The sequence below is a fragment of the Chlorocebus sabaeus genome, chromosome 12 (genome assembly GCF_047675955.1).
Source record: "Chlorocebus sabaeus isolate Y175 chromosome 12, mChlSab1.0.hap1, whole genome shotgun sequence".
NCBI classification, from domain to species: domain Eukaryota; kingdom Metazoa; phylum Chordata; class Mammalia; order Primates; family Cercopithecidae; genus Chlorocebus; species Chlorocebus sabaeus.
Window position 1 is genome coordinate 81113977 of NC_132915.1, and position 22013 is coordinate 81135989.

Here is a 22013-nt window from a genome sequence, read left to right on the forward strand (position 1 = left end):
AGTGGCATGATCTTGGCTCACTGCAGCCTCAAATTCCTGTGCTCAATCTTCATGCCTCATCCTCCTGAGTAACTAGGACTACAGGCACATGCCACCATGCCCAGCTAATTTTTTTTTTGTTTTGAGAGGAAGCCTCACTGCAACGACCAGACTGGAGTGCAATGGCGTGATCACGGCTCACTGCAACCTCCGCCTGCCAAGTTCAAGCAATTCTCCTGCGTCAGCATCCTGACTAGCTGGGACTATAGGCGCCCGCCACCAAACCCGGCTAACTTCTATATTTTTAGTAAAGACAGGGTTTCACCATATTGGCCAGGCTGGTCTCAAACTCCTGACCTCAAGTGATCTGCCTGCCTCAGATTCCCAAAGTGCTGGGATTACAGGCATGAGCCACTGCACCTGGCCTAAATTTTTTTTAATTTCTAATATTTTTTCCAGTAGAACAATGGAATCTGAATTATTTCTATATTTTTAAATTACCTATTTTTATAGCTTAGTAAGTTATTATATATTTTGTTTTTTTGTTGTTTTTGAGATGGAGTTTTGCTCTTGTCCCCCAGGCTGGAGTGCAATGGCGCAATCTCAGCTCACGGCAACCTCCGCCTCCCAGGTTCAAGCAGGTCTCCTGCCTCAGCCTCCTGAGTAGCTGGGATTACAGACACATGCCATTATGCTCAGCTAAGTTTTGTATTTTTAGTAGAGATGGACTTTCACCATGCTGTCCAGGCTGGTCTTGAACTCCTGACCTCAAGTGATCTGCCCTCCTTGGCCTCCCGAAGTGCTAGGACCACAGGCCTGAGCCACCGCGCCTGGCCAATGATTATATATTTTGAAAATATCTTTAGATATTAAGAAAGAATATGTTTCTTTTGTGGAGTTGTAAGTTTTGTATATATTTATAACTCTGCTTTTCCATCTGGCTTCTCCCTGTCTATTCATACCTAAAGCACTTCACCTGTCAGTTACATTTCCAGGATCAACCATGCTATTTTCCTTTCACTCATTTTCCAGTTTTCTACAACTCTTCTATGAATAGACGCTTACATCTGGCAGAGGGGTAGACAATGACAGCTTCGCATATCTCATTGTCATCATTCTATAGAAATGTAACTTATTTTAGAAATGGCTAGTTTGCTATTTTCCGCTGATATTATCTTGCACAAATGTTCCTCTTTAATAAAACACTAGGGACTACAGTTACTAATATTAAAAATAATGCAATGTATTTCAAATTGTAGTTTCACTATAAATTAGTCTTTAAATTTTTTAACTAAGTTTTCATATAATTTGGATATTTTTGGATTAAGATTTTAGAAATTACTGTATGTTGTAGCCAAAATTCTTATACAGCCTTTCTATATTTTCTAGTGAGAAGAACAAGCATTATTCCATTTTTGTGGCATATCTTCACCATTTTTAATTTTTTAAATTATGTCACTATTTTATAAATTTTCAAAATTGTCACTATTTTATAAATTTAAAACTATGTTACTATTTCGTAAATTTTAAAAATTGTACACATTGTTCTGTAACTCCTGTCACAATTTCACATCTGTGCCTAAGAAATTATGTAAATTAAGTAATGCCGTTTAACAAATCCAAAGTTTTATTTTATGAAATATAACCTCTTGTATGTAGGGCCAAACTAAAAACTTAAAAAGAAGTTACAGGCTGGCAGCTGGTGAAGAAATACACTAGAATCTCTGCCGAGTTAAAAAATTATAGAAGCTGAAGTCTGACTCATAAGATGTGTTTTCCCAATGTCAGGTTAATAATTTTGTGCGTCTGGCACTGCGGTTTAACTGTAAAAACAATGGAACTCCATCAAATTGGGATTGTGTGGGGGAAGGCAAGAAGAAAGCAGTGAGGGGTAAGGAGGATATGATTTTAACATCTGAAACTCAACTCTATAATGAGAAACAGGGGAGACATGATGTCATGCTGTAGAAGGTCGCTCCACTGTATTTTTTCTTTTTTTTCTTTTCCAGGCTGGCTTGACCTGAGGTTTTCAACAAAGTCCAGATGGAAATGAGGGAGAAATGTGTGTGTGTGTGCACGTGTGTGTGTGTGCGTGTGTGTGTGTATGAAGGATTTAAAGCAGGGGGTTTCTCACTCATGAATATAACATGCTTGAATTTAATGCATACCAAGCACGGCCACCTCATTATTCCCTCCTCCTCGCTTCCTTACCCCAAACCTCTTAACCTCCCTCTGAATCGACAGGATGCCATCTGGTCTGGTTAGTCTCCTGATCACTAACTGAAGAAGGAGGTTCTTTAATTCTTACTGATGAGGAAGTCATTTATCGTTTTTTCACCAACTGTAAGACTCAGGTTTGGCTGTTTTTGTTTTATTTTCATATTTTAATATCTCTGTAATTTCGATGGGTCTTACAATCAAGCATGCATCATGGTTTAATTGGCAAAGGTTTCTTGTTCTATTCTTCATCTACTACTTTTGTATTTTCCTTAGTGGAACATAAAATAATGCTGCATTTACTGTCAGTGTTGCCCTAGAATTCATGAAATATAACAGCTCTCATGATGGTGACTGATGAGGCAGACGAGTTTTGTTTGCTTTGTTTTGCTTTATTTGATTTTTGTTCTGGAGTGACCTCTCAATTTAAGAAGAAACCTAAAAAGAAAGTCACCTAGGAGCTGATCTCTGTTCTGTGAAAGTTCACCTGTGTGGTTCCTCTTGATTATGCAAATATAAAAGCAGCAGTCACTTTTCAGCTAGAAGAAAGGTTGCCCCTCCTCTGGAAAGTTTTATGTAGAGAATGTATCACCCTGCATAAGAAGCTCAGATTTTTCAAAGAGGAAAGAATGAAGAATCCAGCCCCTATTCCCTCAAAATCCAAGGTTAGGGAAATTTGGGCTCAACCAGGGTACTACACAGCAGGAGATGCTGAAAGAAAATGACAATGAGCACACCAAAGAGAAATTGAAAAAATAATAATAATAATTGGCTTTTCTTAGGTAGGTGCCACAAACTCAAGGCAAGCCTAATTTTAAGGGGGAAAGACTGAGATAGGAAGCCCTACAGACTTAGCCACTCTGGCATAGTATTAGAAGGACAATGACCAAAACAGAACATCTGGTAGACCAAGCAGGAACCACTGCAGTGCCGGCAGGAATCCAGATCATCCACAGGATTTTCTCAACAGCAAGCTGAGCAGAACCAGCTTTACCATAGCAACGAGACACAAAAAGCAGTAGCGCCAATGGATTGAGTCACACTGCCAGTCCTCTCTCTCCACCTGACTTGGAAGACGGACACCCCCTAAACTGAGTACACCTCTGCATTCATAGAAAATTAATTGAAAATCAAGATACTTGTCAACCTTTTTATTCCCAGCTGCTAGAGCAGACCACATGGCTAACTATGACTAAGTACCTGTTACACATCAGGCACCGTAGAGGAAACTTTTAAAATGTTCCCAATAATCAATGAGAAGTTGTGATTATTCTAGGCAAACAGAGTCACAGGGGTTAAAAAAAAAAAAAAAAAAAAAAAAAAAAAAAAAAGCTGATGTCCAGAGACATAAAGCTATTAAGTGGTAGATTGAAGATTCAAGCCCAGGACAACCTGACTTGAAAAGTCATGTTCTTTTCACTAAATTATTTTGGCTGCCACTGAAGAGACAAGAAATCTCATGGGGAGACATTGGCAGATCAAGTTACTCAGAGATCATCCACAATACTTAACTGGTTGTTTTATGTCTGGATTAGATAATACAACCCATGCTGAGAATATTAAGAAGAAACACGAGATGGCCCAGAACCAGCCATCAATTCCAGTGATGCACAAAGCTCCATATTTCCTTGGGTTCATTGTGAACTGGTTAATGCAAAGCTTGACAAATTTAGGAGATCCTCAAAGTCCCCGATGAGGAGTTTTCTGGATAACCAAAGATGACCTTGAGTCTCATCTCTCTTGTGGAGCCACTAAACTCACTGTAGAGAGGCCTTGAAAATATCTCTCAGAGTCTCTTTCCATATGTAAATAAAGAAAGCTGGAGAGGTTTGTCACTGATCTAAAATCTACATACTAAATGATTTTGCCGGAGCACCTCTAGAAACTTGTGGACTCTGCACTCCTTAAGGCAAAGGGATAACTAACACCATTGCATTATTTTAAAAACATCCTTTCTCTGTTATATGATGAATTGTGGAATAAAGGCAAATTTGTATGAGTAAAAGACAAAATAATATTTGTTTCATAATATTGTTTCCCCAGGAGGTGATAAGTACTGTTACCAATTCAAAATACTATGTTTCTAGTCACAGCTATTAAAAAATCATAGTTAGTGCCACACATGGAAATAGTTTCAAGTCTCTCTCCTTTTATGTAACATTACATCATGAGTTTCCTTCTAACCATTACACATTTCCACAACGTGCCAAGCTTGTAATTTTGGGTATGCGCCATTAGGGATGCTAATCATGGAACAGAAAGGAATAAAAGAATATAGGGCCTGCCTGCTAATATGTTCGTGGAGGAAAAAGTAGCCAATGTCAGTGTCCCAGATGAAAGCATGCTTGAGAGGCAATGGCAACCTACATCAATGCATCAAAAGGCAGGAGTGGAAAACAAGCAAAAAATTAGAAAACATCTGCCCCAAACATTAGGGAATATTCATTAAACTAGTTATGGATTCAAACATCTATAGAGATTTACTGAGATAATGATACCCAGAGGAAAGGCGACCTTTATAAACAGGGTGATTATAGAATTTACCTAACTGGGACATTATCGATAATTGCACTGGGATAACTAGAAACCAGGGTATTCCCAAGGAAACTGAGACAAACAATTGTTTTATTCATATTTTATAGGTAATTAAGAAGATATGAGGTAGAAGAGTTCCCAAGGGCTCCCAGACAGCTTGGCTATTAATACATTGGCAATAATTTCTGCACCATATTGTAAACTAATGGTAGTATCAAGAATCCCTGTTCTCACCCTGTTTCACTGCTTTCACTGTTAAATATTATGCTGCTCAAGGTTGGAAGAAATGTTTCAATACTATTTTAAAAATGCAAAAATACAAGAATGGTCAAGCAGGTTCATGAGGCAGAAACCAGAAGGTGTTGTAACAGTGTTCACTGATTACCTAATGCATTCAGTGGAGACTGTATATTATGTAAGATATATTATACCATATTCCTAAGGTCCCAGAACTGTCTCAGTTCCTGCATTCATCCTAGTGGATCACTGTGATTCTATGATTTCCCTTAAGCACTTTTTTCATTCTCTGTCACAGGAATGATAAATGGAAGTTGAGATTTTGGTGCCATGAATAAATGAGGAGTGGCAAAAGATGGGGTAGATCTGCATGGAGAAAGGCACCAGGAATCCAATGGTTGGAGGAGTAGAGACCTCCACCGCAACTCCACAGGGATGCAGGTAGCACATCTCCATTTGCCTGAATGAGCAAGGAATGTGTCCGTAGCAGGAACACAAGCTGATCCTTTTTTATATAGATGAACTTCACAGACCTGAGCTAGTTAGTGTATGTGTCTGAACAATCTTTGGCTCAGTAATGTTATCCGGAAGATCCTCCTATTACTTCGACACTGTACACAATTTTAATCAAGTCTTTTTCTGCTTCAACCAGCCAGAGTCCATTTCTGTTGCATACAACTAATTCCTTTAATGGATAAAACCATTTAGAAGTAGCATGCCCTTCCTTCCCCCCAGGTCTTCTTATGGTGTAATGATTGTGTAAGTCCAAAATACCTGTATTAAATCCCTTTGCAGGGGAGGTGAGGATGGTTAATGGGTACTGAAAAAAGAATAAGACCTATTTGATAGCACAATAGGGTGATTATAGTTAATAATTTTATATTTTAAAGCAACTTAAAGTGTGTAATTTGATTGTTTGTGACTCAAAGGATAAATGCTTGAGGGGATGGATACCCCATTCTCCATGATGTGCTTACTTCACACTGCATGCCTGTATCAAAACATCTCATATACCTTATACACATATATAACTACTATATGTACCCATGAAAAATTTAAAAATAATTTTAAATTTATTTTTCCATAAATTATTGGGGTACAGGTGGTATCTGGGGTACAGGTGATATTTGGGGTATAGGTGGTATTTGGTAACATAAGCTCTTTAATGGTGATTTGTGAAATTTTGGTGCACCCATCAACTGAGCAATACACTGCACCATGTTTATAGTCTTTTATCCCTAGCACCCCTCCCATTTAAGTCCCCAAAGTTCATTGTGTCATTCTTGTGCCTTTGAGTCCTTAGCTTAGCTCCCACACATCAGTGAGAACATATGATGTTTGGTTTTTCATTCCTGAGTTACTTCACTTAGACTAATAGTCTCCAATCTCATCCAGGTCACTGCAAATACTGTTAATTCATTCCTTTTTATAGTTGAGTAGTACTCCATTGTATCTATATACCACAGTTTCTTTATCCACTCATTGATTGATGGGCATTTGGGTTGGTTCCACGATTTTGCAATTGTGAATTGTGCTGCTATAAAAATGCATGTGCAAGTATCTTTTTCATGTAATGACTCCTTTTCCTCTGGGGAGATACCCAGTAGTGGTACTGCTGAATCAAATGGTATCTCTACTTTTAGTTCTTTAAGGAATCTCCACATTGTTTTCCGTAGTGGCTATACTAGTTTGCTTTTCCACTAGCAGTGCAGAAGTGTTCCCCTCTTCACTGCATCCATGCCAACATCTACTTTTTTTTTTTTTTTTTTTTTTTTTTGAGACAGAGTCTCGCTCTGCCGCCCAGGCTGGAGTACAGTGGCCGGATCTCAGCTCACTGCAAGCTCCGCCTCCCGGGTTCCCGCCATTCTCCTGCCTCAGCCTCCCGAGTAGCTGGGACTACAGGCGCCGCCACCACGCCCGGCTAGTTTTATGTATTTTTTAGTAGAGACGGGGTTTCACCGTGTTAGCCAGGATGGTCTCGCGATCTCCTGACCTCGTGATCCGCCCGTCTCGGCCTCCCAAAGTGCTGGGATTACAGGCTTGAGCCACCGCGCCCGGCCTTTATGGCCATTCTTGCAGGAGTAAGATGGTATGGTATTGTGGTTTTGACTTGCATTTCCATGATCATTAGTGATATTGAGCATTTATATATGTTTGTTGGCAATTTGTATGTCTTCATTTGCAAATTATCTATTCATGTCCTTAGCTCACTTTTTGATGGGATTTTTTTTTCTTACTGATTTGTTTGAGTTCATTGTAGCTTCTGGATATTAGTCCTTTGTCAGATGTATAGATTGTGGAGATTTTCTTCCACTCTGTGGGTTGTTTGTTTACTCAATATTCCTTTTGCCATGCAAAAGCTCTTTAGTTTAATTAAGTCCCAACTATTTATCTTTCCTTCTATTGCAGTTGCTTTCTGGTTCTTAGTCATGAAATCCTTGCCTAAGTCAGTGTCTAGAAGGCTTTTTCCAATGTTATCTTCTAGGATTTTTATACTTTTAGGTCTTATAGTCCTTAATCTATCTTGAGTTGATTTTTGTATAAAGTGAGAGATGAGCATCAAGTTTCAATGTCCTACATGTGGCTAGCGAATTATTCCAGCACCATTTGTTGAAAAAAGTGTCCTTTCCCCACTTTGTTTTTGTTTGCTTTGTCAAAGATCAGTTGGCTGTATTTGGGTTTATTTCTGGATTCTCTATTCTGTTCCATTGGTCTATGTGCCTCTTTTTATACCAGTACCATACAGTTTTGGCGACTATGGTCTTATAGTATAGTTTGAAATCAGGTAGTGTGATGCCTCCAGATTTGTTCTTTTTGCTTAGTCTTGCTTTTGCTATGTGGGCTCTTTTTTGGTTCCATATGAATTTTAGAATTGTTTTTTTCTAGTTCTGTGAAGAATGATGGTGGTATTTTGATGGGGATTGCACTGAATTTGTAGATTGCTTTTGCCAGTATGGTCATTTTCACAATATTGATTCTACCCATCCATGAGCATAGGATGTGTTTCCATCTGTTTGTGTCATCTATTATTTCTTTCAGCAGTGTTTTGTAGTTTTCCTTGTAGAGGTCTTTCAGCTCCTTGGTTAGTTATATTCCTAAGGGGTTTTTTTCCAGCTATGGTAAAAGGGGTTGAGTTCTTGATTTGATTCTCTGCTTGGTTGCTGTTGGTGTATAGAAGAGCTACTGATTTGTGCACATTAATATTGTATCCAGAAACTTTGCTGAATTGTTTTATCAGTTCTAGGAGCTTTCTGGAGGAGTCTTTAGGGTTTTCAAGGTAAACCATCACATTGTCAGCAGACAGTGACAGTTTGACTTCCTCTTTTCCAGTTTGGGTGCACTTTATTTCTTTCTCTTGTCTGATTGCTCTGGCTAGGACTTCCAGTACTATGTTGAAGAGGAGTGGTGAGAGTGGGCATCCTTGTCTTGTTCCAGTTCTCAGGGGGAATGCTTTCAACTTTTCCCCATTCAACATTATGTTGTCTGTGAGTTTGTCATAGATGGCTTTTATTACATTGAGGTATGTCCCTTGTATGCAGATTTTGCTGAGAGTTTTAATCATAAAGGGATGCTGGATTTTGTCGAATGCTTTTTCTGCATCTATTGAGATGACCATGTGATTTTTGTTTTTAATTCTGTTTATGTGGCATATCACATTTATTGACTTGCACATGTTAAACCATCCCTGCGTCCCTGGTATGAAACCTTCTTGATCATGGTGGATTATCTTTTTGATATGTGTTGGATTCGGTTAGCAAGTATTTTGTTACGGATTTTAGTGTCTAGTGTTCATCAAGGATATTGGTCTGTAGTTTGCTTTTTTTGGTTGTGTCCTTTTGTGATTTTGGTATTAGGGTGATGCTGGCTTCATAGAATGAATTAGCAGGGATTCCTTCTTTATCTTGTGGAATAGTGTCAAAAGGATTGGTACCAACTCCTCTTTGAATGTCTGGCAGAATTCTGCTGTGAATCCATCTGGTCTTGGACTTTTTTTGTTGGTAATTTTTAAATTGCCATTTCAATCTCGTTGCCTGTTATTGGTCTGTTCAAGGTATCTAATTCTTCCCAATTTAAGCCACGAAGGTTGTATTTTACCAGGAGTTTATCCATCTCTTCTAGGTTTTCTAGTTTATGCACATAGAGGTGTTCATAGTAGCCTTGAATGGTCTTTTGTATTCCAGTGGTGTCAGTTGTAACATCTCCTGTTTCATTTCTCAGTGAGGGTATTTGGATAACCTGGTACTGAGAGTTGTCTGCGTAGAGTCCTGTGATGTGAACCATCTGTGGGTCTCTCAGCCGTGGATACCAGCACCTATTCTGATGGAGGTTGCAGGGGGGTGCAATGGACTACATGAGGGTTCTTAGCTTTGTTGGCTTAATGCTCTATTTTTGTGTTGGTTTGCTTTCTGCTGGGAAGTGGTGCTTTCCACGGAGCATCAGCTGTGGTAGCATGAAGAGGAACCAGCGGTGGTCGGGACCCTAGCACTCCCAAGATTATATGCCCTCTGTCTTCAGCTACCAGGGAGGGTAGGACAAAAATAATTTTAAGTAAATAAATGCTTATACCCAGAACACAGAGTGTTCTGAAAACTATATGATTTTATAAATATAGAAAACTATATGATTTTATAAATATAGAGAAATTAGATAAAAATCCAGTCAAAACATTAGTGACAGGCCAACAAAATCAGAATTTAGAAGTTAAAACTTTTCTGAGTTAAAATATGTAAAAATTAGATTATTCATATCAAAGGTGATTAGCATGTTCTAGGTAAAATTATCAAAGAGAGCCAGGCCAAAATTTCTGAATTACAAAGATCAAGAAAATGTCCTGTAAGTCTTCAGAGTTAGAGGGATGTGACCTACTGTATCAGGGTTTTCAAGAGAAACAGAACCAATAGGAGGGATAGAGATTATATAGATACAGATATAATTAATTATGGGAATCAGTTCATGTAATTATGGACGTCAAAAGTCCTACAATCTGCTGCCTGTGAGATGGAGAACCAGGGAAGCCAGTGGTATAATTCATTCTGAATCCAAAGACCTGAGAACTAGGAGAGCCAATGGAATAGAGTTTGAAGGCCTGGGGTTGGGAGGGAAGAGGTAAAAAGGGAAGGGTTGAGGAAGAAACTGGAGTGGATGCTGGTGGTATAAGTCTCAGAGTCTGAAGAAAAAAGCAGCAGCTCTGACATACCAGCCTATTTATCTTATTCCAGACCTCAAGAGATTGGATGATACCCCTCAATGTTGAGAAGGGTAGATCTTTACTTAGTCTATCAATTCAATTCCATCTCTTCCAGAACATCCTCACAGACACCCAGAAAAAAATATTTTGCCAGCTATCTAGGCATCCTTTAGCCCAGGAAATTTGACCCACAAAATTACCACACAAACAAAGAAATACACTGTATCCCCATAAAAAGACATTGTGTGGCCTCAAAACTCTGTCTCATAAAAAATGCAAAAAATAAAAAATAAATAGAGAAAAGTCTATAGGATTTCCTGGGGGAAAAGCTGTGACATGAGAATATTATCTCTAAATGAATAGTTATTCCTGTGTGAAAGAAAAAATCATCATTCCAGACATATAAGAATTCAGAAAATACAGAATCCAAGTGTCTTTTTTATCTTAATTTTTTATTTTTAAGTATAAAATGTATAACAAATTTATTATTAAAAGAATATTCAAATAATAGAAAAAATGTTATAATCACCTATACATCTCTGGGTTATCTATCCAAAGATAACTTTCCAGTTTCATTTAACAATCTGCCACAAATTTGTCTTCTATGTCATTGAAAATTCTCCTACAGTGTCATTGGTAAGGTCGGGGTTAGATACTGGTTTATTTTAATATGGAAAATAATAAACTGTGACTGTTCCACCATTTATTTAACTATTTTCTATGAACAATGGTCAGTTGGGTGCACCCTTAGATCAGCATTGGGGAAGTCCAATGCTTCCTCCCAAAATCTTGCATATTCCTAAGGAGGGGATTTAAATTCTCATGGTTATTTCTGACTTTGGGCTCTCACTTTCCACTGAGTTTATTTTGAATACAATTGTTTTGGCCTGCTGTATCTGATCCTATCACTGTCTGCTTAAAAGCTTTTAATAAAATAATTTTCCATTGCCCTTGTAATTAAGTATAAACTGCTCAGCTTGACTTACAAGTCTTGCCTATGTGTCTAGCATCATCTCTAGGCACTGCCCCCACCTCACCTTCTCTCCTTCTTTCCCCTGTACTCCAATAATAATATGAACAACTTTTCAAATGAGTCAAACTCTATCTTAACCTCCAGACCTTTAGCAAGTTGTTAAAATACATATATACTATTTCTAGGCATTTTGCTAAAAACATAACAAGTCTGGTCTAGAACAAACAGATCAGTGAAACAGAATATGCAGCCAGAAGACAGATTTTAGTACGTATAGGAATTTAATGTGTAATATAGAGGAGTTACACCACAGTGAAAATGTGGCAAACAATCTAATAAATGTTGAGATCACTAGCTTCCACTGGGGCAAAAAAAAAAAAAAGTTAAGACCGATAAAGTTTGATCCTTACCTAATAATACTATGCATGAAAATTAACAAGATGTAGTTTAAAAGTTAAGTGTAGGTGAGACCATTACAAACTGGAAGTAATTACTTATTAGTAATCAGTTACTTAATTGATTTGAGGTATAAAAAGAATTTCTAAGCATAAAAATTTCCTCAAAGGAAATTTAGAAACTTTGACATATTAAGGAAAAAATATGAATAAATGGGGTAATATATTTTCAGCTGCAATGAATAATTTTTTTGGAGGCAGGGTCTCACTCTGTTATGCAGGCTGGAGTGCAGTGGTGCAATCACAGCTCACTGCAGCCTGCACCTTCCTGGGCTCAGGTGATCCTCCTACCTCAGGATCCTGAGTAGCTTGGACTACACACCATGCCCAGCTAATTTTTTTAATTTTTTGTAAAGACGGGGCTTTACCACATTGCCCAAGCTGGTCTTGAACTCCTGGGCTCAAGCAATCTTCTTGCCTTAGCCTCCCAAAGTGCAATTGTAATGAATGCTTTCTATTTTGGGGAGTTCCTAGTTCACTCAGAAAAAAGGTCTAACTCCATATATCCTCCAGCTCTCTGGCCTTATCTACTGCTACCCTTATAACACGCCCTACCCCAAATCACTTGACTCATGGCCATATGGACCCCTTTTCTCTTTTCAATCCATCCTACATGCTCCCACCCCACCTCAAGCAAGGCCTTTGCCCTTGCTGCCCTTTCCTTAGGGTTTTCTTTTTCCCCAGTTCCCTGCACATCATACTTCCACATTACTGTATTCGTTTCCTATTGCTGCTGTAATAAATTACCATGAGTGTAGTAGCTTAAAACAACGTCAATTTATGATCTTGCAGTTCCAGACACCAGAAGCCCTAAAATCAAGGTGACAGCAGGGTTGTGTTCCTCCTGGAGGCTGTAGGGGAGAATCTGTTTCCATGTCTTTTTCAGCTTCTGGAGGCTATCTGCATTCTTTGGTTCATGGCCCCTTCCTCCACTGTCAAATCACCCCATAGCATCTTCAAATCTCTCTGACTCTGCTTCTGATGTCACATTTCCTTTTGTGACTCTGACCCTTCTGTCTCCCTTTTATAAGGAGCCTTGTGATTACATTGGGACTATTTTCTTGGGATAATCCAGAATAATCTTCCCATCTCAAAACCATTAACCTGGCTAAGAATGACAGCTCACACCTGTAATCCCAGCACTTTTGGAGGCCAAGGTGGATTACCTGAGGTCAGGGGTTTGAGACTAGCCTGGCCAACATGGTGAAACCCTGTCTCTACTAAAACTACAAAAAAAAAAAAAAATAGCTGGGCATGGTAGCGGGCACCTGTAATCCCAACTACTCAGGAAGTTGAGGCAGGAGAATAGCTTGAACCCAGGAGGCAGAGGTTGTGGTGAGCCGAGATTGTGCCACTGCACTCCAGCCAGGGTGACAGAACGAGACTCCATCTAGAAACAAAACAAAACAAAACAAAAACAAAACAAAACAAAACCATTAACTTAATTGCATCTGCAAAGTCCCTTTTGCACATAAGGTAACATATGCACAGGATTTAAAGATTAGGACATGCAAATTTTTAGAAGGGAGCATTATTCTGTCTACTATAATTTCCTTCAGATCTAATTCAAACATTATCAAAAACTGATGATAGACCTGTATAAAATTAGGAATAGCTTCTACTCCCATCCCTACCCCTATCTTTCTCACTTTGTTCTTCTCCATATCCATTAATACAAGTTAATTTATCAAACTACAGTAGATCAGGGACTTTGTGTTGTTTACTCATATATTTATTTCCAGAGCTAGAACAGTGGGAAGCACATGGTGTTCAATGAATGTTTGTTGAATAAGTAAATAAGAAAAAATAAAATGAGTTTTGTTTTGGGAGTTGGAGGAGAAAAAATACCGAGACAATAAGTTGTCTCATGCAGTAAGAGAAATTAAAAAGGAAGAAAAAAAAGGAAGAGAGGAAGAAAGGATTGCCTCTCCTTAAATAGGTGTCAAATTGTGAAAATGTTCGGTTATTGGTCCATGAAATTTTCCCTAAATCGTACATTAAATTTTCTTTAAATTTGGTGCAAAACAATATAAGTCACAGTAATGGAAGCAAGATGTGAAAAGTCTACACATCTGTTAGGAAAAATCCTGCTCCCTCCAGGCTCCTCTTGTCTCCATGGTAATCCAAGGAAGGTAAGTCTAAGTAAAATAAAAAAGGGAGATGGGAAAAGGAACTTTGAGCCCATGTGGCCAGTTCACAACAAAAGTCTATTACGCCATGGTTTGTAGTCTGTTATTCAGCAGGAAAGAATCTTGGAAAAACAAGCATCTTGTTCTGGGAATGTCAGGGAGAAGGAAAACAATTCAAAATCCAATCAGTGGCTTTGAGCGAAACACAGATTCTTTTATTCCCCTAGTTTGGACAACAGTTCCTCATGCAGATTTTACAGAGCTAGAGGCTGTTGGAATCATGAGAAAGTCTAGGAAAAGTTAAAGCCTGAATCACACAGGCTTATAAGATTTGGGGCTGCTGCAGGGCTGTGGAGTTTCACCAAGGGAGACGATGGGAGGCGGGAGTGATACATGAAATGGAAAACTGCATTCTGGCAAAGGATGTGCCTGCTCTGAAATTCTCCAGCAGGATGACACTTGAAACCTTTGCTTCTACTTTTCCTTAAAGTGTATGAGGCCACACAATTGTTCCAGTCACTCTTACTGTATAAAAATCATTCCACAATTTAGAGGTATAAACTACAATTCGTTTATTTTGTTCCCAGGTTTGAGGGTCAGGAACTGGGGGAAGCAGTGCTGAGCAGCTCTCATTTGCGGTCTCTCACACAGTTGCATTCAGATGTCCACTGAGGCTGCAGTAATCTAAAGGCTTACCTGGCTAGATGTCCAAGGTGGAGCAAATCACATAGCCAGCTGTTGCTGCTAACCATTAGCCAAGCACTCAACTGCCTACATGCACCCTCTCCAGCATGGTGCTTTGAGAGAAGTCAGACTTTGAACATGGCGACTGGCTTCTCCCAGTGAGAATTTCAAGAGATAAACTCAGAAGCCACATGACCTTGACTGACCCTGGAAGTGAAACATCATTTCTGCTGCATTCTGTTAATTACAAGCACATCACTAAGGTAGAGCAATCCAAGATTAGAAGCAGCTGTGACTTGCAGCACTCACAGAGAGGAATGAAAAGGGGTGAGTGAATTTAGCACCTTCAACTTGAACACCCAGGTTCTTGCATTGGGACTAACTAGGCAACCAACTCAACCCCTGGAGAATGAAGAAAAGCAGAGGGGTGGGGAGGTGACAGTCCACTTGGAAATGGCTTGGAGCCAAAGGAACCCCCACCCCCAGCCAAGAGAAGCAGTAAGTGATTGTGTGACCCTGACTGGGAAAGTGCACTTCTCCCATGGATCTTTGCAATCCACAGATGAGGAGATCCCCTCATGAGCCCATGCCACCAGAACCTTGGGTCCAATACACGGAGCTGTGTGGTGACTTGGCAGAGCAGCCACTCAGTCATACACAGAGACCCAGGAGTTTTACATACTCCGGTTCCAGGATCCCCAGAAAGGTGGAAAGTCCATCTGTACATATTCCTAGGAAGGGGGCTGAATCCAGGGAGCCAAGCAATGTCATTCTGCGGCCCCACTTCCACAGCACCTCACAAGTTTAGACCTACTGGCTTGGAATTCCAGCCAGCCAATGGCAACAGGCTGGAATCTGCAGGAGACAGGTCTGAGTTTCTACCACATCTGCAGTTCAGCAGACTCAGCCATTTCAGCTTGCTGGCTTTGGAGAATACAAAGGGTCTGGACCAGAAAGGGTCCCCCACAACACAGCACAGCTGCCTTGCCAGATTGTAGCCAGACTGCTTCTTTAAGCAGGACCCCTTTCCATTTATCCTCACTGGGAGGACATCAGTGTGGGGGCTTCCGCTACTCCAGCCAGGATTCTACAGATAGAGCTCTGGTCTCTCCCTGGGACAGAGCTCCCAGTGGGAGGGGCAACCACCATGTCTGTGGTTCAGTTGACTCAGCTGTTTCAGCCTGCTGGCTTTGGAGAACACAAACGGTGCAGACAAGGAAAGGTCCCCTACAATGCAGCACACCTGCTCGGCCAAATAGCAGCCAGACTGCTTCTTTAAGCAGGTCTCTGATCCCATTCCTCCTGACTGGGTGAGACCTCCCAATGAGGGTCTCCAGCCACCTCCTACGGTCAGTACCCCACTGGGTGGAACTTCCAGAGGAAGGAGCTGGCTGCCCTCTTCACTATTTCACAGCCTTCACTGGTGATACCTTCAGGTACAGGAAAAACCAAGGGAACTAGGGTCTGGAGTGTACACCCAGCCAACCACAGCAACTCGACAGTAGGGTGGCCTGTTAAAAGAAGAAGAAACCCACAGAAAACAACAACAACAACAACATAAAAAAAAAACAAACCAAAACCCCATTCAAAGGTCAGCAGCCTCAAAGATCAAACATAGGCCCATAAAGATAAGAATCAACGCAGCTGGGCACAGTGGCTCACGCCTGTAATCCCAGCACTTTGGGAGGCCAAGGCAGGCAGATCACAAGGTCAGGAGATCAAGACCATCCTGGCTAACACAGTGAAACCCTGTCTCTACTAAAAATACAAAAAATTAGCCAGGTGTGGTGGCAGGTGCCTGTAGTCCCAGCCACTCAGGAGGCTGAGGCAGGAGAATGGCATGAACCCAGGAGGTGGCGTTTGCAGTGAGCCGAGATCGTGTCACCGCACTCCAGCCTGGGTGACAGAACGAGACTCCATCTCAAAAAAAAAAAAAAAAAAAAAGAATCGATGCAAAAATGCTGAAAACTCAAAGAGCCAGAGTTGCCTCTTCTCTGCCAAATGGCCACAACACCTCTTCAGTAAAGGCATGGAACAGGGCTGAGGCTAAGATGGCTGAATTGACAGAAGTAGGCGTCAGAAGGTGGGTAATAAGGAACCGCACTGAGCTAAAGCAGCATGTGTAACCCAATACAAAGAAGATAATAATAATCATGAAACAATACAGGCATTGATAGCCAGAATAGCCAGTTTAGAGAGAAACATAAGCAACCTGATGGAGCCAAAAAACACAACATGAGAACTTCACAATGAATCACAACTATCATTAGCAGAAGAGACCAAACAGAGGAAAGAATCTCAGAGCTTGAAGACTATCTTTCTGAAATAAGGCAGGTAGACAAGAATTTAAAAAAAGAATGAAAAGAAATGAACAAAACCTCCGAGAATTGTAGGACTATGTAAAGAGATTGAATGTACAACTGATTGGGGTACCTGAAAGAGACATGGAGAATAGAACCACGGTGGAAAACATACTTCAGGATATCACCCAGGAGAACTTCCCCAACCTAGCAAGACAGGCCAACATTCAAATTCAGGAAATCCAGAGAACCCCATAACATATTCCATGAGAGGATCAGCCCCAAGGCACATAGTCATCAGATTCTCCAAGGTTGAAATGAAGGAAGAAATGTTAATGGCAGCCAGAGAGAAAGGCCAGGTTACCTACAAAGGGAAACCCATCAGACTAACAGCAGACTTCTCAGTGGAAACCCTACAAGCTAGAAGAGATTGGGGGCCAATTATTAAACAGTCTTAAAGAAAAGAACTTCCAACCCAGAATTTTGTATCTGGCAAAACAGCTTCATAAGCAAAAAAGAAGTAAGATCCTTTCCAGACAAGCAAATGCTTAGGGAATTTGTCACCACCAGGCATGCCTTGCAAGAGTTCCTGAAGGAAGCACTAAATATGGAAAGGAAAAACTATTACCAGCTAATACAAAAACATACTGAAACACACAGACTAGTGGCACTATGAAGCAACCACATAAACAAGTCCACAAAATAACCAGCTAACACCTTGACAGGATCAAATTCATACACATCAATATTAACCATAAATGTAAATGGGCTAAATGCTCCCAATTAAAAGACATAGAATGGTAAGCTGGATAAAGAGCTAAGACCCATTAGTATGCTGTCTCCAAGACACCCATCTCATGTGCTAAGACACACACAGGCTCGAAATAAAGGGATGAAGGAAAAGTCACTATGCAAATGGAAAACAGAAAAAAGCAAGAGTTGCAATCCTAGCTTATGACAAAATAAATTTTAAACCAACAAAGATTGAGAAAGAAAAAGAAGGTCATTACTTAATGGTAAAGGGTTCAATTCAACAACAAGAGCTACCTCTCCTAAATATATATGTACCCAATACAGGAGCACCCAGATTTATAAAGCAAGTTCTTAGAGACCTACAAAGAGACTTAGAATCCCATACAATAATAGTGGGAGACTAACACCCCACTGACAATATTAGACAGATCATCAAGACAGAAAATTAACAAAGATATTCAAGACCTGAACTCAGCTCTGGGTCAAGTGAACCTATAGATATCTACAGAACTCTCCACCCAAAAACCACAGAATATACATTCTTCTCATCGCCACACAGCACTTACTCTAAAAATGATCACATAATTGGAAGTAAAACACTCTTCAGCAAATGCAAAAGAACTGAAGTCATAACAATCTCTTAGACCACAATACAATCAAATTAGAACTCAAGATTAAGAAATTCACTCAAAAACACACAACTACATGGAAATTGAACAACCTGCTCCTGAATGACTCTTGAGTAAATAATGAAACAAAGGAAGAAATCAAGAAGTTCTTTGAAACTAATGAGAACACAGAGACAACACACCAGAATCTCAGGGATGCAGCTAAAGCAGTGTTAAGAGGGAAATTTATAGCACTTGAACGGCCACGTCAGAAAGCTAGAAAGATCTCGAGTTAACAACTTAATATTTCAACTAAAAGAACTAGAGAACTAAGTGCAAACAAACCCCAAAGCTAGCAGAAGACAAGAAATAACCAAGATCAGTGGCGAACTGAAAAGAGAGACACAAAAAAAACTCTTCCAAAAAAATCAACGAATCTAGGAGCTGGTTTTTTGAAAAAATTAATAAAATACATAGACCACTGGCTAGACTAATAAAGAAGAAAAGAGAGAAGAATCAAGTAAACACAATCAAAAATGACAAGGAGGATATCACCACTGACCTCATGGAAATACAATCATCAGAGAATACTATAAACACCTCTATGTACATAAACTAGAAAATCTAGAAGAAGTGGGTAAATTCCTGGACACATACAACCTCTCCCCAGACTGAACCAGGAAGAAATTCAATGCCTGAATAGCCAAGCAATAGTTGTGAAATTGAGGCAGTAATAAATAGCCTACCAACAACAATAACAACAAAGAAAAACACCCCAGGACCAGATGGATTCACAGCTGAATTCTACCAGAGGGACAAAGAAGAGCTGATGCCATTTCCACTGAGACTATTCCAAACAATTGAAAAGGAGGGACTCCTCCCTAACTCATTCTATGAGGCCAGGATCATCTTGATACTCAAACCTGGCAGAGAAAGAACAAAAGAGGATAACTTGAGGCCAATATCCCAATGAACATCAATGCAGAAATCCTCAACAAAATACTGGCAAACTGAATCCATCAGCACATCAAAAAGCTTATCCACCACAATCAAGTTGGCTTCATCCCCAGGATGCAAGGTTAGTTCAACATATGCAAATCAATAAATGTGATTTATTACATAAACAGGACTAAAGACAAAAACCACATGATTATCTTAATAGATGCAGAAAAAGCCTTCAATAAAATTCAACATCCCTTCAGGTTAAAAACTCTCAATAAACTAGATATTGAAGGATGATACCTCAAAATAATAAGACTCATATATGGCAAACCCACAGCCAATATCATACTGAAAAGCTGAAAGCATTCCCATTGAAAACTGGCACAAGACAAGGATGCCCTCTCTCACCACTCTTATTCAACATAGTATTGGAAGTTCTGGCCAGGGCAATCAGGCAAGAGAGAAGAAAAAAAAAAAAAAAAAAAAAAAAAAAAAAACCGTATTCAAACAAGAAGAGAGGAAATCAAATTATCTGTTTGCACATGCCATGATCCTATATCTGGAAAACCCCATCAATTCAGCCCAAAAGCTTAAGCTGATAAGCCACTTGAGGAAATTCTCAGGACATAAAATCAATGTGCAAAAATGGCTAACATTACTATATACCAACAATAGGCAAACAGAGAACCAAATCATGAATGAAGTCCCATTCACAATTGCTACGAAAAAAGAGTAAAATACATAAGGATACAGCTAACAAGGGAAGTGAAGGACCTCTTCAAAAAGAGCTACAAACCACTGCTCAAAGAAGTCAGAGAAGAACACACACACACACACACACACACACACACACACACAAAATGGAGAAACATTCCATGCTCATGGATGGGAAGAATCAATATTGTCAGAATGGCCATACTGCCCAAAGTAATGTATAGATTCAATGTCATTCCCAGTAAACAACCATTGACATTCTTCACAGAGTTAGAAAAAAACTATTTTAAAATTCATATGGAGGCCGGGTGCGGTGGCTCATGCCTGTAATCCCAGCACTTAGGGAGGCTGAGGCAGGTGGATCACAAGGTCAAGAGCTTGAGACCATGCTGGCTAACATGGTGAAACCCCATCTCTACTAAAAAAATACAAAAAAAAATTAGCCAGGCATGGTGGCAGGCACCTATAGTTCCAGCTACTCAGGAGGCTGAGGCAGGAGAATGGCATGAACCCAGGAGGTGGAGCTTACAGTGAGTCAAGATCACACCACTGCACTTCAGCCTGGGTGACAGAGTGAGACTCAGTCTCAAAAAAAAAAAAAATTCATATGCAACCAAAAATGAGACTGAAGAGCCAAGACAATCCTCAGCAAAAAGAACAAAGCTGGAGGCACCATGCTACCCAACTTCAAACTATACTACAAGGCTACAGTAACCAAAACAGCATGGTACTGGTACAAGAACAGATACATAGATCAATGGAACAGAATAGAGAACTCAGAAATAAGACCACATACATACAACCATCTGATCTTAGAAAAACCTGGGGGAGAGCTGACTAGCAATATGCAGAAAATTGACAGTGGACCCCTCCCTCACACCATATACAAAAATCAACTCAAGGGCCAGGTGCAGTGGCTCACACCTGTAATCCCAGCACATCGGGAGGCCAAGGCAGGCAGATCACCTGAGGTCAGAAATTCAAGACCAACCTGGCCAACATGGTGAAACCCCATCCCTACTAAAAATACAAAAATTAGCCAGGCATGGTAGTGCACTCCTGTAGTCCCAACTACTCAGGAGGCTGAGGCAGGAGAACCCAGGAGGCAGACATTGCAGTGAGCCAAGATCATGCCATTGCTCTCCAGTCTAGGCAACAGAGTGAGACTCCATCTCAAAAAAAAAAAAAAATCAACTCAAGATGTATTAAAGACTGAAATGTAAAACCATCATGGCACACATTTACATATGTAACAAACCTGCACATCCTGCACATGTACCCTGGAACTTAAAAGTTGAAGGAAAAAGAAGGTTGGGGCATAAATTAAATATTTGAGAATAACAGGCAGAAGGTTGTGGGGCTTCCCCATGCTGCCCCCACCCAATGCCAGAACGATGTTCCCCTAGATTTTAGACCAAAAGAATGAAGGCAGTCTGCATGGAGTTAACTTCGAAAGTAGGAGCCAGAAGCGAAGAACCATGAGGTTCCCAACATAGCAATTAAGCAGTGGTCTTCTGGTTGGGGGAGGCTACGTGAACCAGAGACAAGGGTTTTCAGCACTGGTTTGGGTGTTCCAATGACCAAGAAACAGATGGACTTCTCACCAATACCCTAGCACAATGCAAGCCCCCTCAAACTGCAGCACAACTTCATGGAATTGAACAACTCATAGAAACTAAAAATGAAATTTCCACCTGGCAGACATGACAGGTCTATACACACACGTTTACTTAAGTAATGAAAAATAAAGTACTGCTCTTCTTCATTCCTTTTTCCCTTGCTTTCCATCACCATAATCTCTACCTGGATGGTCACATTGCTTCCTCCTCTTCTGCGTCTCTCTCTAATCTCCTTTTTTCCTCTCTTATGAGAACACTTGTGAAAGCATTTGGAACCCACCTGAATAATCCATGATAACATATTCATCTGAAGAGCCTTAGTCACATATGCAAAGACCCTTTTTCCTTATAAAGTAACATTTACAGCTTCTAGACATCAGGATCTGATATTTTAGGGGCCATTATTCTACCACACCCACTAAAATATTTGGAAATAGTGTAGCATCAGGGGCCATTATTCTATCACACCCACTAAAATATTTGGAAATTGTGTAGCATCAGGACAGCAAATTTCTCTTAAGTGTGTCAGATTTTAAAAGATAGTTATTTGTTCTACATGTCCAAGTTTTTATAACTTTGTGTCCAAATAAATAAGGATATTTTGAATAGTTCAGTTGTAGTCTGAGACTCTATTAACTTTACATGGTCTACTTGTACATAGTTATACATTCAAACTATAA

General features: G+C 39.9%; 1 long non-coding RNA gene across 2 annotated transcripts in view; it reads left to right on the top strand.

The window, feature by feature from the left end:
• The window catches only part of LOC140712976 (uncharacterized), a 110405-nt gene that overhangs the window by 81040 nt on the left and 7352 nt on the right, over nucleotides 1-22013 (top strand). The window contains exon 4 of one of the 2 annotated variants that reach the window (XR_012094860.1): nucleotides 1989-2333. This is a non-coding gene — a long non-coding RNA (uncharacterized lncRNA). Of the gene's footprint in view, nucleotides 1-1988; nucleotides 4206-22013 lie in introns of those variants that run through there. The other variant, XR_012094859.1, reaches the window with a different exon arrangement.